The sequence below is a fragment of the Microcebus murinus genome, chromosome 5 (assembly GCF_040939455.1).
Source record: "Microcebus murinus isolate Inina chromosome 5, M.murinus_Inina_mat1.0, whole genome shotgun sequence".
NCBI lineage: Eukaryota > Metazoa > Chordata > Mammalia > Primates > Cheirogaleidae > Microcebus > Microcebus murinus.
Window position 1 is genome coordinate 102,663,565 of NC_134108.1, and position 18,397 is coordinate 102,681,961.

Below are 18,397 nucleotides of genomic sequence, written 5' to 3' on the forward strand. Positions count from 1 at the left end.
GTTGAAAATCAGTAGTTCATCAAAAAATATCAGATCCAGCTATTTCCTTTTGTTTGCAGTTTCCCCAGATGTCAGAACACTGAATAAATAATAGGTAATATCCTTTTTACCTCCCCGTCCATGAAGAGCAATAAGTATGGTTTTTTTGTTTGTTTGTTTGTTTGTTTGTTTGAGACAGAGGCTCACTCTATTGCCCAGTTTAAGTTCTGTGGTGTCAGCCTAGCTCCCAGCAACCTCAAACTCCTGGGCTTAAGCAATCCTTCTGCCTCAGCCTCCCGAGTAGCTGGGACTACAGGCATGTACCACCATACCCGGCTAATTTTTTCTATATATTTTAGTTGGCCAACTAATTTCTTTTTATTTTTAGTAGAGATGGGGTCTCACTCTTGCTCAGGCTGGTCTTGAGCTCCTGACCTCAAGCAATCCTTCCACCTTGGTCTTCCAGAGTGCTAGGATTACAGGTGTGAGCCTCCAGGCCTGGCCAATAAGTATGGTTTTAACATACATTGATTATTAGTAGATGATATTAAATGATTAGCAAATGCTTTATGATACCCCTAATTTTGTTATAAAAGGGCAATAGAAAATACAGACGTTTTGTTTTTTAAAGTATTTAGAGATAGAGAAAAGCACATTTTCTAATTGTGTTATCATTTCTTAGGGTCTTAGAGAAAGCTGGGCAGCAGTTGTTTCAGATTTGAGTCTCACCATTATTTGTTTCAGTCTTAAGAAAAGAATGAGTGACTTACTCAAACTGTTCCTTGCCTTGTTCCATCAGACTCACAGTATTTATGCTTTCCTTTCCGGAGGAAGCATTACAGTTTTTTAAGTGTTTTCATTCTTGACCAAGATGTAATGCAATCAAGTTGTTCTTCTGACTTTGGTTTAGCATCTGGTAAAAAAGAATTTGATTTGTTAAGTGGTTGACATAGCTGTAAACCATGAACTTTTCCCAATGACTTCATAATATGTTAAAAATTTTTGTTTCTTTTTTCTCTTTGCTGGTTTTGTGGCCACGACTTCTTTTTGTTTTGTTTTGTTTTGTTTTTTCACCCCCTTCCCTCTATGACTTTTGATCAAGTATCTATCAGCGAAACAATGTTTCCTGCTATTAATTTTTTCCAGAGACAGCCACACTTTATGCTAAGGGGTGGGGTTTTTCAAATGCTTTGTTTTGCTGTGCCTTGAAAGTTTTTTGTTTTTTTTGTCTATACCCCCCCACCCCAAAAATCTTGCTTAGAAAAATCATATTTTTAGATGTTTTTTGTTTATTTATTTATTTATTTAGAGACAGAGTCTTGCTTTGTTGCCCAGGCTAGAGTGAGTGCCATGGCGTCAGCCTAGGTCATAGCAACCTCAAACTCCTGGGCTCAAGCAATCCTACTCCCTCAGCCTCCCGAGTAGCTGGGACTACAGGTATGAGCCACCATGCCCGGCTAATTTTTTCTCTCTATATTAGTTGGCCAATTAATTTCTTTTTATTTATAGTAGAGATGGGGTCTTGCTCTTCCTCAGGCTGGTTTCGAACTCCTGACCTGGAGCAATCCGCCCGCCTTGGTCTCCCATAGTGCTAGGATTACAGGCGTGAGTCACCGCACCCGGCCTAGATGTGATTTTATTTTATTTATTTTATTTTTTATTTATTTATTTTTTTGAGACAGAGTCTCGCTTTGTTGTCCACGCTAGAGTGAGTGCCATGGCATCAGCCTAGCTCACAGCAACCTCAAATTCCTGGGCTCAAGCAATCTACTGCCTCAGCCTCCCGAGCAGCTGGGACTACAGGCATGTGCGACCATGCCCAGCTGATTTTTTCTATATATATTAATTGGGCAATTAATTTCTTTCTATTTATAGTAGAGACGGAGTCTCACTCTTGCTCAGGCTGGTTTTTTTTTTTTTTGAGACAGAGTCTCACTTTGTTGCCCAGGCTAGAGTGAGTGCTGTGGTATCAGCCTGGCTCACAGCAACTCAAACTCCTGGGCTCAAGCAATCCTTCTGCCTCAGCCTCCCGAGTAGTTGGGACTACAGGCATGCGCCACCATGCCCGGCTAATTTTTTTTTATATATATATCAGTTGGCCAATTAATTTCTTTCTATTTATAGTAGAGACGGGGTCTCGCTCTTGCTCAGGTTGGTTTCGAACTCCTGAGCTCAAAGGTTCCGCCCACCTTGGCCTCCCAGAGAGCTAGGATTACAGGTGTGCTAGGATTACACCGCGCCCAGCTCTCAGGCTGGTTTTGAACTTCTGACCTGGAGCAATCCGCCTGCCTCGGCCTCCCAGAATGCTAGGATTACAGGTGTGAGCCACTGGGTCTGGCCTTAGATGTGATTTTAAAACATTTATTTTAACCTTTTCAAGAATCTTTTAAAATTTAATTTTTATTAATGCTAAACCTGTACACAGTATAAAGAATATATTACCTGCCTTTCCCCTTCCCAACATTTGTCCTCTCCAGGGACCTCCACTTTCTACTCTCTTACCTGTTTTTTGTTTTGTTTTTATATTTATTGCCATATTTCTAAACAGTAGGCTTATACTGCTCTTTTAAAAAAATCTATATAGGTTCTCTAGACCTGCACAGTTGTCATCCTAGGATCAACTTTTTCCCATGTCCTGGTATTTCCTTTGCCTCCATATGTTAGAGTCATCTGTTTCCTGGCCCCCATATCTTCTCCTTTATTTTTTATTTATTTATTTTTTTTTTGAGACAGAGTCTCGCTTTGTTGCCCAGGCTAGAGTGAGTGCCATGGCGTCAGCCTAGCTCACAGCAACCTCAATCTCCTGGCTCAAGCAATCCTCCTGCCTCAGCCTCCCAAGTAGCTGGGACTACAGGCATTCGCCACCATGCCCAGCTAATTTTTTGTATATATATATTAGTTGGCCAATTAATTTCTTTCTATTTATAGTAGAGACGGGGTCTCGCTCTTGCTCAGGCTGGTTTCGAACTCCTGACCTCGAGCAATCCGCCCGCCTCGGCCTCCCAGAGAGCTAGGATTACAGGCGTGAGCCACCGCGCCCGGCCTCCTTTATTTTTTATATTTTAATTTTTGTGGAGCACCGTCTCTAGCGGCTCCTGAGAAACAGGTTTATGGAATGTAAATTTGTTTTGAGAATCTGTATATGTAAAAATGTCTTCATTTTCTATCATATTGATTTATAGCTTACCTAGGTATGGAATTCTAGATGGGGGAATGTTTTCTCTGAGTTTAACAGGCATTGCTCAATTGATTTCTTTGACTTCTATTGCTGCTAATGAAAAGTCTGATGCTGTTCTGATTCTTGATTTTTTTCCCCCCTCTGGGGAAATGTTCCAAAGTTTTATCTGTCTCACTCTGGGCCTTGTTTTATCTTTTGTGTTGAGCACTCTGAGGCTCTTTTCAATTTGGCAACAGATTTTTCACTTCTGGGAAATTTTCTTGAATTCTTCAATTCTAACCAACCTCTCCTTCCTCCCTCCCTATTGCCCCCTATTTTCTCTATTCTTTCTCTCTGGAACTCTTATTATTTGTATTTAGAGGTTCTGGACTGATGAGTCCTTAAATTTCCCTATCTTTTCTATTTCACATCTTTTTGTCTCTTTGTTCTACTTTCTGGGAGGTGTCTTGATCTTCATCTTGAGACTTTTCTAATTTTATATGTCTGCTGCCATATTTTTAATTTTCAAGAGTTTTTTCCCCTGAATATTACTTTTTAATAGTTTATTTTTGAAACTTTTTGTTTCATAGATGGAATAGCTCTTCTCTAAGTATGTTAATGATAATTTTTCAAACAAGTTTCTTCAGCTTCCTAGACCATCTCTATTTCCTTAAAATACCTTTACTTGTTCATTTGTTTTGGTCTTTCATTGAGGGGATTTCCTTAAATGTAGAGCTTTGGCTATCTTACTCATATTCAAGAGTAAGCTGTTAAAAAACCGAAAGCTGGATTTGCCAGAGGGGCAGCTTCTAAAGGTTAACTGGTGGTCTTCATTATAAGGTAATTAGCCAGAGACCCAAATTTCTTGAGGGGTCACCTCTAGCAGTCAGGGTTTTTTTTTGGTGTTTTTCTCTTGGCCAGGTTCTTCCCCAGAGAAAATGTTCCAGTTATATGCTTAGGGCTTACAAACCTGGTTGCAACATTAGGGAGCTGAGTGGGGAAAAATGCTAGGATGTCTCACTTCTCATGATATCAATTTTCTCTTAATCCCCATATTTCTTAAACTGGTGGGGCCTGCTCCTGGCTATGCCTAGTTCAGAGTCTATCTGATCATCTTACCAGAGAGTAAGCTTCCCATCCTCTGCCCAGTGGCTACTTAGAGTCCAAATGAAAATCTAGGGGTAGAACTTTCACACCATTCTCATATTTAGTAATTTTCAGCCCTTCCTGCCATCCCTCCTTTCAGAGGCATCCTGAGTTTTTTTGGTGTATCTTAGCACGATGCAGTTTGCTATGGACACCCCCTCAAAAACACTCTTAGGTTTTTGTTTTTGTTGCTCTGCTAAATCAAATAACTTACTCATCTGCTTTTCAGCTTCCAAAAGCTTTGTTGCACTTAACCAAGAATAATATGTAAGGTGATATATGTTAATTAGCTTGATTTAACCATTTCAGAATGCGTATATGTCAAAACATCACATTGTACATCATAAATATATACAATTTTTGTATATAATAAAAATAAATGTTCATCTTAAGAACAATATTTTTTTTTTTTAACTTTGGGGCAGAGTCTTGCTTTGTCACCCAGGCTGGAGTGCAGTGGCATGGCCATAGCTCATTACAACCTCAAACTGTTGGGCTCAAGTGATCCTCCTGCCTCAGCTTCCCGAGTAGCTGAGACTATAGGTGGGCACCAATATGTGCCCCTAATTTTTCTATTTTTTGTAGAGATGCTATGTTGCTCAGGCTGGATTTGAACTCCTGGGCTCAAGCAATCCCCCTGCCTCGGCCTCCCAAAATGCTAGTACTGGCCAGGCATAGTGGCTCACGCCTGTAATCCTAGCACTCTGGGAGGCCAAGGCAGGAGGATTACTTGAGCTCAGGAGTTCAGGACCAGCCTGAGCAAGAGTGTGAGACCGTGTCTCTACTATAAATAGAAAGAAATTAATTGCCCAATTAATATATATAGAAAAAATCAGCTGGTCATGGTGGTGCATGCCTGTAGTCCCAGCTACTAGGGAGGCTGAGGCAGAAGGATTGCTTGAGCCCAGGAGTTTGAGGTTGCTGTGAGCTGGGCTGACACCACGGCACTCACTCTATCCTGGGCAACAAAGCAAGACTCTGTCTCAAAAAAAAAAAAAAAAAAAAAACCAGCCTGAATAAGAGTGTGATCTCCTTGTCTCTATAAAAAAAAATTAAAATAAAAAGTAAACTACACAGTTCAATGGGTTTTAGTATAAAAAAAATGCTAGTACTAAGGGTGCAAACTATGCTGCACCCAGCCATATATATATTTTTTTAATGTTAAGAAGGTTTTTGTCCCAGATAGAGGGGGAAAAACACCTTTGTTATAGTTGTTTCCCCTCTTATTCTTTGTTATTGGAGATTGTATGTATATATGGCCACTGCCATTTTAATGGAGTTATGGAGGGAGCAGAGGTAAGTGCAGGCATTCAATGTATCATTTTCACTGAAAACTCAAGCTTATTTCTTTGGCATCTTGTTTAAACAAAATACTTAATAGGTGGGTGCCTTATAGCAATTGTAAAATTTTGCTACAATAGTAGAATTATATATAAGTTCATTTTTGTTTCTGTTACTCTCAATGATTAATGCCTAACATATAATTTGCTATAAGAGAATGACATCTGAATGACCAGGGATTTTGCAGATGGAATAATAGAAATTTAAGTCATTAAGTAACTTAAATGTTCCTTTACAGATGTGGAAACTGAAACTCAGAGCAGAAATGGCTAATTCCTATTCATTCATCTCTCTAGAGCTAGAACTCAATTTCTTCTCTCACATTCTTTTCCTTGCCAGTATGGTTCTATCTTCTCATTAAACTAACTGAAAATAGAAGCCCTTTATCTATTGTTTATGTCACCCAAATGTCCTATTAATTTTGTATAGGCTGTAGGTCCCAGTCATTTGTAGAATTTTTAAAAATTTTATGTTTTTCTTCCTATTAATGTTTGGGGTCTAGTTTTCAGTAAATTTTAAAACTTATGAAAATTTATGTCTTACCATTTAAATATGTTTATGCTTTATTTATTTAGAGACAGAGTTTTACTCTGTCCCGTCCCGCCCCCGAACTCCCCCCCCCCCACCTAGAGTGCCGTGGTGTCAGCCTAGCTCACAGCAACCTCAAACTCCTGGGCTCAAGCAATCCTGCTGCCTCAGCCTCCCAAGTAGCTGGGACTACAGGCATGTGCCACCATGCCCGGCTAATTTTTTCTATATATATATTTGTTGGCCAATTAATTTCTTTCTATTTATAGTAGAGATGGGTCTCGCTCTTGCTCAGGCTGGTTTCGAACTCCTGACCTCGAGCAATCCTCCTGCCTCGGCCTCCCAGAGTGCTAGGATTACAGACGTGAGCCACTGTGCCTGGCCTAATTTATTTTTATTTATAGTAGAGACGAGGGTCTCACTCTTGCTGAGGCTGGTCTCGAACTTTTGACCTCAAGTGATCCTTCCCCCCTCAGCCTCCCAGAGTGCTAGGATTACAGGCCTGAGCCACCACACTTGGCCCATTTGATTTTTTTGATGAGAAAGAATTTCCATTCTGGTTAAGATCTTACGTCCTTTAATCTCTATTAAACTGTCAGTTAAGATCATAAAGACTTAGATACCAAACACGTTTTAGGATTCTTGAATTCTCCCTGAAAGATCCAGCTCTTTTTATCCCAGTCTTCCTCAGAACCCCTAAAATGTTTGAATATCATCATCTTTTCTTGCTAGAATAATGATATAATCTTTGCTCTCTTTGGTAGCAGGGAAAGAATAGCTAACACATGTACAGCTCTTGCCAGTTTATAATGCACTTACACATATTTTCGTATTTGTTCTTTGCAGCACTGTTGGAAGGGAGCTGATGTTATATCCACTTACAAGTGAGGAAGTAGGGTTCTCAAGACATTAGTGAGTTTGCCCAAGGTCATACCACTAATAAGTGGATGACCCGGGCCTTAAACGCCAAACTTGTGATTCTAAATCTAAGGCTTTTTTAATCTTTCATGCTCCAAGCCCCTTATAAATTAATAGATCCTTCTAGTATCTTATTAGACATGGAAGTCAGTGAACAGGGCAGGTGGATTCCTAAAACATTTTTAATCCTAACCACCATACAGGCATTTAGGGAAGAAAATTTCTAATGTGGGGCTTGACTGAGACTTCTGGATCTCTTAAATATCATTGTATTAACTCCCAATATTTTTTTATTCAAGAAGGCTAAAAAATATGAAACGTTTTGTTCTAATACAAAAATTTGTGTGTGGAGAGTGGATAAAATTATAATTTGCAATGCTGAATACCACGTGAAGGTTTTAGTTGAAAGAGGTACTTCAGAAGTGGGTGCAGTAGTGTGTGTCTGCAGTCCCAGCTACTTGGGAGGCTGAGCAGGATTGCTTGAGCAGGATTGCTTGAGCCCAGGACTTCTAGGCTAGCCTGGGCAATAGAGTGACACTTTGTCTCTTTTAAAAATAATAAAAATAAATAAATACTTTAAAATGTTAGAAAACATATTGCCTAATAAGTAAAATTTAAGATAAATGTAAATTTTAAAAATGGGGTCCTCTATCAGTGATTCATTCCACCAGCAAGGTATATTAATACATCCTTTGTGCTGTGTACTATGCTTTGTCAACAGGATACAATAATGGATAAGAAACAATCCCTGCCCCCAGAAAGCTCACGGTCTAGGTTGCTATTCCATATATGCTGTATAACACAACTTCATAAATCCATGGACCACATTTCTGTTTAATGGTGAAAAAATATTTCAATAGCTTATAGAAGATCAATCCATTTGGCAAGTGACAGCACTGTTATCATCTAGATTATCCTGAACTGTAGTCAAAGTGTGTAAATACAGTCCTTAGCATCCTTTGTGTTTCACAGGAATTAATAAATCTGTTTTGCAGTTTCTGTGCAGAGGCTCTGAATTTGAACTTAGACCATTATTGAGAGCTGTACATGGGTAAAACTCATAGCACACTAATAACATTGAATCTTAGAACAGTGAAGTCAACAGATCTTGAACCTTTTGTTCATGCTATGTTGTGCCCTGAAATGTAAAGTGCTATGTGTTTCTTATTATTTATTCTGGGTGATATGTACAAAATTTTAGAATTTTCAGTTTGAGTGGGTCTGGAGATCACATAGTTCATCAGTGGCAGACTGAAACCCAGGCTTCCTTACCTAAGTCTAGTTCTCTTTCTGTCATTCAATGCTGATCTTCCTAATTTAGCAGCCAAGAGAGATTTAATTGTAATTGTTGATTGTGGTCTCCTTAAAATTTTATACAAGGTTTCCTTATTTAGCTGTGGATGCATGTAAAATTTTTCTTTATTTAGTTGTGTGAGTTTCCTCTGCTTTGTATCTTCCAAGGGTTTTAGCCTGTCTTGACTTTGATTAGATGACTGATCATTTATTATTAAAAATAATCATTTATGACATTGACTTAAAAATATGTTGTGCTCGCAGAGTTTCTACTGAAATGCAGAGAAAGCATATCTAACTCATGCTTTGAGCCATTGGTTCAGTGGCAGTGACAATGAGGGTATGTTTCCATTCCAACACAGTCAGTATTAGATTATCCTTGATTATCACACTTGCCTTGCCTACTGTCAGGGCTGACTTGAGGCACCTGGGGGATATGTATGGAAGCATTCTGAAAACCATAAAGTGCTATAACATATGTTTTGCTCTTATTCATGCATAAATCTTCTAATTGTATACTCGAGACTTTTTCTCATAAGACATTTTGCTATGTGAGCTTATATATTGGGATAGGCCCAAAATGTGACTGGGTCAAGGAAAGCACTTAAATCCAGCAAAGCCTTGCTCATAGTACAATTCTGGAGTAAACGGGTGGTGAGAAATAAGCCTAGTTTGTTAGTGCTTTAGGATGTAAATGGAATAATAGGTAGACTTGAAATTTTTGTCCATGTTTAACATCCAGCCACTTCATTCTTTCATCAGTATTCATGGAACACCTAGTAAAGGACTAGGCACTTTATTTTAGACACCAGAGATGTTCACAATAAGTAAAACAAAATGCTATTGCTATCTTCCAGGAGCTTACAGGAGAAGGCATTATAGACAAGGTACAACATAGGAAGATAATACATGTTTGTATTTTGGAATGTGCCTCATTACTGAACTTGCTGTAAAAGAAGTAATCCTGGTTAAATATGTTTTCTGATTTAAATTTATTAATATTCTCTTAGTCAACTTTTTAAACTTTAAAAAATATATTAGATTTAGTACTTTTTGCTTTGTTGGTAAATAAAAGCTTAAGAAATGAAAAAATAGAGGTCAAGCATGGTGATTTACATCTGTAATCTCAGCACTTTGGGAGGCCAAGGGAGGAGGACTGCTTGAGGCCAGGTGTTCAAGGCTGCAGTGAGCTGTGATAGCACCACTGTACTCTAGCCTAGTTGCCAGAGTGAGACCCTGTCTCAAAAAAAAAAAAAAAAAAGAAAGAAAGAAAAAATGTATTATAAAATATATATAATATATTGAAATATTTTGAAATATAATATACAAATATATTTTAAAATATATAAGCTATATTTTAAAAATATATAAGTTATATATTTATATGTATTTTTAAGATAACAGATCTATTCTACTTGCTAAGGCATCTGAACATTCCCTACCTGACTACATTGATATTAGAGAGCTCTTAAAGAAATGGCATTGCTGCTATCACCTTGACATTAGTTCTTGGTGCTAGTATTACTTGAGAGCAGAAACATAGGTTTGAATCCTAGCTCTGCCACTTATTAGTATGGAACTTATTTGTGCCATGGTGTCCTCACCTGTGAAATGGGAATAAAAATATCTACCTCATAGTTGTGAAGACTGAATGTGTTAATATATGTAAAAACACTTAGATTGAGTGTCTGGCACGTGTTAAAGGCTATGTAAGTGCTATGGAAAAAGAGTGTGGAGATTCCTCAAAGAAATAAATATAGACTTACAATTTGACCCAGCAATCCCACTACTGGGTATGTACCCAAAGGAAAAGAAGTCATTTTATCAAAAAGATGCCTGCACTCGAATGTTTATTGCAGCACAATTCATAATTGCAAAGATGTGGAATCAATCTCAGTGCCCATCAATTCATGAGTGGATTAAGAAAATGTGGTCTATATACCATGGAGTACTACTACTCAGCCATAAAAAGGCATGAAATAATGTCATTTGCAACAACGTGGATGGAACTGGAGACCGTTATCGTAAGTGAGGTATCTCAAGAATGGAAACACAAATACTGCATGTACTCTCTAATAATTGGGAACTAATCAATGGGCACAAAGAGATGTAAAGGTCATTTGAAATCAAGAAGTGGGGAGGGGAAAACAGGAGGGGTTAAAAACCTACCTGTCAGGTACAGTGAACACTATTTGGGTGACGGGTACACTAAAAGCCCCAACCTAAGCATTATAAAAGGTATCCATGTAACAAAAACATTTGTACCCCCTTAATATTTTGAAATAAAAAAAAATTTTTAAAAGGCTGGTTAAGTGTAAATAGCTATCATCATCATCATTGTTGTTATTTGGCAGAATAAGAATAAGTGGGTAAGGTTTCAAGAATGGATTTTCTCATTTTCAAGCCCTGAAAATTGCTCTAAAGGTAGAAAGATATAGAAAGGAAACTAAACCTTTATTGATCATCAGCTATGTGCCAGGCAGTGTACTAGTATTTTACCTGAATTCTCATTTAATCCTTACACCAGTGCTATGAAGTAGATTAGAAAACAAGTCCAGAGAAGTTAAGTAAGGTCTCATACTAATGAATGGACACCATGGTGATAACTGGTCTCTGTTACTCCACATCCTGCACTCTTGCCTTGCATGACACCAGACAGCCTGAGATTTCAGCATGTTTCACTAATAGGTAAGCTTGGAATATGCTTTCCTGACTGTTCGGGACCTGATTTCCCATGACCATTTAAAGGGATGTCATCCACATTTTTAGTTTGTTCCTACTGTAGTGATACGTTTTATATATCTGTAATTTCATTTCCCTCCCATTCAAAAGTATTTTTCAGAAGTTTAAATGATGTAAAAGTGAGCCCTCGATAGAAAATATTTAAATGTATGGAGTCTTATTAATAGTTTTCAGAACTGAGCTGACTTATGATAATTTCCCAGTTTTCAAAATTGCTATTGTAATTATTGAAGTCATTATTCTTCATATTAATAACTATTTCCTGGGGCTTTAAGCCTAAACTCCATGTGATTACATATCCTAGGTGGTACTTAATATAGAACTGATTATTTTAGTCAGCTTTTGGTCTAGAACTCCTGGCTTCAAGTGATCCTCCCTCCTTGGCCTCCCAGAGTGCTTGGATTACAGGCATGAGCCACTGTGCCCGGCCTGTAGTCACATTTTGGGGAGCATCCAAAATTATCAAAATAACTTGGATTTAAATGCAATTAAGTTACTTTTAAAGTTTTTAGTGTTTTTATATTGAAACTAGGGTCATTTGGATAGGAAAGAGGGACATTTTATGGATGTGAAACTCACATATATATAGTGTCAGCTTAGCTTTTCATGGATAAGGTTGTCTCAGAACCCCCTAACCCAAAAACTGTGGAAGTTGTAAGCTCTCCCTAAGAATATTTGTGTATTGCCTGGGCTTCATGATCTTGCAGTCTCTTCTGTCGCCTGGCCTGTACTTTCTTGCCTTATGCCACTTATTTGTGCCATAGTGCACCCAGATGTGAAACTTGCCACCGCCTCTGATTTTCAGGAAGGCCCTATTCACACAGGGCATTTATGGATTTTGTATACCTAACTGAAGAAAGGGAGAAAAAGATAGAATGAGCCTTATTTTGCATTAATGTAAACAACTTCCCTAGTAAGGCATCCCCATTCTTAAAATGTTTCAGACCTCTCTTGACTGGAGAGGCTCACCCCCACCAAATCCCAGCTTTGCTCCATTACACTAACTCTTCCTTGTCCATTCTCTCACCTCGTCATTCTTTTCCCCATTCCTTTCAGAGATGAAACAATTCTTCCCCTTTTCTATTGCAGAGCAGTTTCCCTTTCTTGGCAACTATTCTGGGATCTTGACAGCCATTCTGCAGGGAACCACACACTCTAAGGGGAGTGAACATGAGAGTTGGGGGCCCATATTATGGGAACATATATTCACAAAGTTTCTTCCAAGAGGAATTCTTTTGTTGGCTGTTAGTATGGCAAAGTAGAGAATTTGGGGGGCCAGATGTGGTGGCTCATGCCTGTAATCCCAGTGCTTTAGGAGGCCAAGGCAGGAAGATCACTTGAGGCCAGGAGTTAGAGACCAACCTGGTCACATAGTGATACCCTGTCTCTACAAAAAATAAGCTGGGCGTAGTCACACAAACCTGTAGTCCCAGCTACTTGGGAGGCTGAGGCAGGAGGATTACTTGAGCCTAAGAGTTCACAGTCACAGTAAGCTATGATCAGGCCACTATACTTTAGCCCAGGTGACAGAGTGAGATCCTGTCTCAAAAAAAATAAAGAATTTTTCATTCTGTTACATGGTGGCTGAGCATACCAGTCTTGAGCTTTATCAAGTCCTGCTTCCTAAAGTATCAGAAACCTAAAAAATGATTATACATATAATTTATCTAAATCATAAACTCTAGATATCTTTGGCTAATACAGTATCCTAAAGCAGAATATATTTTGCTTTTAAAGAAGCATGCTGCTTTCATAAAGACTGTAAACCCACTTAGCATAAAAGAGTCACCTCATATCATCTTGTATTATATATTTTACTTACACAAAAATAATTTTAGCTTTTGATACTTGTGTTTTCATTACCATGAACTTTTTTTTCTGACAGTTTCAGGATATATACAAAGACAGTGTGTAATCTTTAAAACCTAAAACAAATTCAGATGTACATTTTTTCAGGTAGTAAACCTTTAATACTTCTGTTTATGGATCAGTCTACCCATAAGTGACTGAATCTTTGGTTGCTCTTAGCAAAAAAAAAAAAAAAATCAGTTTTTTATACTCTTATATCACTTTTGAGGATTTGTAGAGGATTCACTGCATTGTAATATTATTGATCCTTTTTTGAATTTATAAATAAAATTAATGAAATTATTTTTTTCTTGCCATATATTAGCCCAGCCTTACAGATTGTTTCCCCTCTCCATAGGTAATAGAGAAGAGGAAACCTAACCAATGACTGTGGGATAATATGGAAGAAGATGGGAAAAACTTGTTTAATGGGTAAGAAATGAAACTATAATAAAAAAATTTTTAATGAAAACTATTCATAACAGTATGAAGTTTGGCCAATCTGTAGTATGTGGCTGAGGTTGGCATACTGTTAGGGTAAATGATTAATCACTATCTTTGTTTTATCCCTGTTCTGAACTTTTACCACTTGCTTCTCTCTTAAGCTTGTGAATTTTTCAATACCATGAATTAACTTCAGCTAAGGGGGATATAGCCATATTTCAAGATAAAATGCGACCTGGAGACTAGCAAACATACTAAAACAAGTCTAGGATAGGTCTTGAAACTTATTGGATAGAGACCATGTCTGTCATGACCTGTCAAGAATACTTATCAACCCCTTCTTTTTCACAAAACACTGTCAGCTACTGTGATGTTAGTCCTACCATGGGGATCCTGTTCATTTGAGCAAGTACAGATGTGTGTCAGGTGGTAAATCAAATAGAATTGCACAGGTAGCCCAATACAATTTTGACTAATTTTTATGAGATATAAAAAATATTTACACAAATCCATACATTCTTATTGTCAGTAATTCAAACATTATCAATAGCCAAAACCCTCTACATGAATCTTAGCCCCTTCCCAGAATATATAAGTGTATGGCATGTATTTGTACAACCTTCTTTGCCTAGTGGTTAAAAACATGGGCTTAGAGCCAGACTATTTTTAACCAGCCACTATTAATTTGACATTTGGGCAAGTTAATCTCTCTGTGCCTCAATTTTGTGGGTATAAGGTGGGGATAATAAAATGCCTATCTCATAGTGATGATGAGAATTAATGAGTTATTCCATATAAAAAACTTTAATGTCTGGAACATGGAAAGTGTTCAGTAAATGTTAGCTACAATTCTCATATATATCCCACTTAGCATTTTTACGTACCAACCATCCACACAGGAATTTTTCTCTGATACACTCCAAGAGTTAAACCATCTCAGATAAAGTTAACCCTGGTGGCAAAAGATTTAAAAAGTTTTTAATGAATAGTTTTATTTTTGGCTTCATTTGTAAGTATGCTGCTATACTATGTGTAAGAATAGTTATACACCTTCACCTCTTACTGCATATCTTCAGGCTATCATAGTTTCACTTTGCCTGTAAAAATATCTTGTCAACGCAGGATGTACAATTTCTCTTGTTTCTAGATAGCTGTGTCATTTGATTCTGTTAAGATTCTGTCAATCTATTTTGAAGGACAAGCTTTCTTGAAGTTCCTTTTTTCTTGTTGCACAGAATCAGTAGTTTTGAAAATGTCTTTGATCTCTTCCATGGCTTGTCAGCACTTTCTTAGGTGCTGCAGACCATTACCTATTTTAAGAAGGAAGGATATTTGGAAAAAAATAATCTTTTTTAGTATTAATATTTCCTTCTCGAATTGTTCTGAGCCTCTATTAGATTATTATAAACTATTCTATCTGCTGTGACTATAGTGAGGCTGTTTTAGAAGACTAAAATATAAAAACAGAAGTTAACTGGCTTACACCTGTAATCCTAGCACTCTTGGAGGCCGAGGCAGGAGGATCACTCAAGGTCAGGAGTTTGAAACCAGCCTGAGCAAGAGTGAGACCCTGTCTCTACTAAAAAAATAGAAACAAATTAATTGGCCAACCAAAAATATATAGAAAATATTAGCTGGGCATGGTGGCGCATGCCTGTAGTCTCAGCTACTCGGGAGGCTGAGGCAAGAGGATCACTTAAGCCCAGGAGTTTGAGGTTGCTGTGAGCTAGGCTGATGCCACAGCACTCTAGCCCAGGCAATGGAGTGAAACTCTGTCTCAAAAACAAAAAAACAAAAAAAACAGAAGTTAACATTTACTGAGTATTTAGTGCATGTCAGGCAATGTGTTAAGTGCTTTCCTCATTTATTTGTCATCTCATTTAATCCTGTCATCCATTTATAAGGTAGATACGGTTATTATCTTCATCTTAAGGCTGAGAAAAGTGAGGTGAAGATTAAGTAACTTGCTCAGTCATATTATAAGTGGCAGCTTCAGGATTTTAACCTAGGCCTATATTATTGACCAGGGGAGTACTGGCCAAGATAATAAACTCTTAAAAGGTTTGCTAAGGTGGGTATGAATTTAAGACATGAAAACCAAATATCTCCTAAAAAAGTTACCATAACTAATTTGTTTTTACTTGCCTGTGGGAAGGAAAATTTGAAATCATGTGTCTTCTTAAGTACAGGAAAAATGATGTGAGGTGATTATTCATAAATAATTTTCTTGACCATACTTAAATGTGGACAGCGGTTTTGCTTCATTCCAAATTGTAATAGACAAAAATCACCTGAACTAGCTAAAGAACAATACACGTTTAGAAGGGATTAGAGTGTGTTGATTTGTAGATTACCATTTAGCAGCTATTCGTAGAAACATGCAAACAGAAAGATTGAACTGTGCAGCAGTTTGGAACTGATTGATAATTGGAAATTGCTCTTTTGTCCTGTTAAATAATATTTGAATGACAGTCAGCAGAAAGTTGTGCAAGAGAAGAAAAGCCAGGAGAAAGGTGACTTATGGGTCTTATAATTAGAATGTCACTTATAAGTAATGGCCTAAAAAGTAAATGTACATTAACAATTGACATTTATGTAGGAATTGGAAGGAGTTATAGTATATGGTTTTTATTCTGAGGTCTGTCTTGTCAGAGAAAAGCATTGGCTTTTCTTTTCTTCAGATAGCAATTCATTTTCTATTGAAATATGGTGAAGTACAAAGAGTAAGCGACATTTAAAGTAACAAGTGTGCTGTTAAAATGTCTTGGCTTTCCTGTAAGTGTGGCTGCATGTAGTAGTCAGTGGTGTTTTCCTCTCTCTTCCCTCTGTCTTTTTTTAAAGCTTCTTTCCCTTGCTTGAGAATTGATTCTGTATGTTGATCAAAGTTATGGCTCTTACTGTACATATCTTTTGAAACAGTGTCTTAAATGGTGACCCATGAGCTCCTGGGACCCTTTCAGGGACTGATGAAATCAGAACTATTTACAGTATTAAAATGATATTTGCTTTTTCCATCTTCATTCTCTTACGAGTGTGCAGCAAAATTTTCCAAAGGCTATGTATGTGTAACTGACTGAATGTAGAAGCAGACATTAAAAAGATTTGCTAAAATGTAAAATCAAGCCATTCTTCTCACTAGATTTGCTATGATAAGCACTGTGATTTTTTTCTACATCAAAACATTTCAATGACCCAGTGTGGGCTATAGTGGGTGCCTTCTTTCTCCGATTATAAAACTCAGAATGTTCTTTGTATGGGTTACTCCCAACTTTGGAAAGGACCTTTCAGGACAGGCTTTTATTTTATAGTGTTAACTGAACACCTACTATGTTCCAACCTTGTTCTAGGGGCTGTGGAAGCAAGGCAGTGAACAAAATGAAAGCAAAAAAATCACCCTAATAAAGTTTACATGCTAACTTTCATTCTAGCTTTTGAGTCCTTTGCCCCGGCCACAGCTCCCTCTTCAGGGGAATCTCAGATTAGATAACCACTGTGAACCTTAAACACTGGTGTTTCTTTTTTTTTTTTGAGACAGAGTCTTGCTTTGTTTCCCAGGCTAGAGTGAGTGCCGTGGCGTCAGCCTAGCTCACAGCAACCTCAAACTCCTGGGTTCAAGCGATCCTTCTGCCTCAGCCTCCGGAGTAGCTGGGACTACAGGCATGTGCCACCATGCCCAGCTAATTTTTTCTATATATATTATTTGGCCAATTAATTTCTTTCTATTTTAGAGTAGAGATGGGGTCTCGCTCTTGCTCAGGCTGGTTTCGAACTCCTGACCTCAAGCAATCCGCCCGCCTCGGCCTCCCAGAGTGCTAGGATTACAGGCGTGAGCCACCGCGCCCTGCCAAACACTGGTGTTTCTGAGTGCCTGGGTGCTGAGGATAGAGTGGCTTCACATTTTGTGATTTTTTTTTTTTAAAGACAGAGTCTCGCTGTGTTGCCAGGCTGGAATGCAGTGGTGTCATCATAGCTCACTGCAACCTCCAACTCCTGGGCTCAAGTGATCCTCCTGCCTTAGCCTCCCAAGTAGCTGGGAGTATAGACACACAACAGCACACCTAGCTAATTTTTCTATTTTTTTGTAGAGACGGGATCTCACCTAGGCTGGTCTCAAACTCCTGACCTCAAGCAATCTTCCTGCCTCCGCTTCCCAGAGTACTAGGATTACAGGTCTGAGCCACTGTGCCCAGCCTATGATTTTTTTTTTAATTTTAATTTTAATTTTAATTTAATTTAATTTAATTTTTTTTTTTTTGAGACAGAGTCTCACTCTGTTGCCCAGGCTAGAGTGCCATAGCGTCAGCTTAGCTCACAGCAACCTCAAACTCCTGGACTCAAGCAATCCTTCTGCCTCAGCCTCCCGAGTAGCTGGGACTACAGGCATGTACCACCATGCCCAGCTAATTTTTTCTATGTATTTTTAGTTGGCCAATTAATTTCTTTTTATTTTTAGTAGAGACAGGGTCTTACTCTTGCTCAGGTTGGTTTCAAACTCCTGACCTTGAGCGATCCACCCACCTCGGCCTCCCAGAGTGCTAGGATTACAGGTGTGAGCCACCACACCTGGCCTGATATTTAGTTATTAAAAAAAGCCACCAAATAATTAGGATTTTTCAGATATTATCTGGAACTCCAATATAGCAATAAAGATGATCCTATGCAGTCATACTTGTGATTGATTTAATCTTGTTTTGCCCTCAAAGTTAGTGCCAGTTTTGTCAAGAAATTTAAAGAAAATTAAATACCAGTGGATGTTAAATTTATTCTAATCGTTTTTTAGTATTTGAAGAAAAATGTTCTTACATGTATGAGATTTTCTTTGCCTGGTGAGTTGCTCCCAAGACCTTGTAATTTGTTTAATAGACTTTTATACAGAAAGAGATTACTTGGCTCATTAGATTGAGTCACTTAATAATGACTTGAAGGTTAACTAATACAGCCGTCATCATTCTTGCTCACCAGCTAGACATTGATGTTAACACTCACTAACTTCAGCCATTT

The 18,397-nt window shown here is 38.0% G+C and overlaps 1 protein-coding gene across 1 annotated transcript in view; it reads left to right on the forward strand.

Moving 5' to 3' along the window:
• Nucleotides 1-13,306: 13,306 nt before the first annotated feature.
• The window catches only part of USP49 (ubiquitin specific peptidase 49), a 67,355-nt gene continuing 62,264 nt past the window's right edge, over nucleotides 13,307-18,397 (forward strand). Inside the window, exon 1 of the mRNA XM_076003352.1 lies at nucleotides 13,307-13,384. The gene's annotated coding sequence lies outside the window, so the exon portion shown is untranslated. The remainder of the gene's footprint in view (nucleotides 13,385-18,397) is intronic.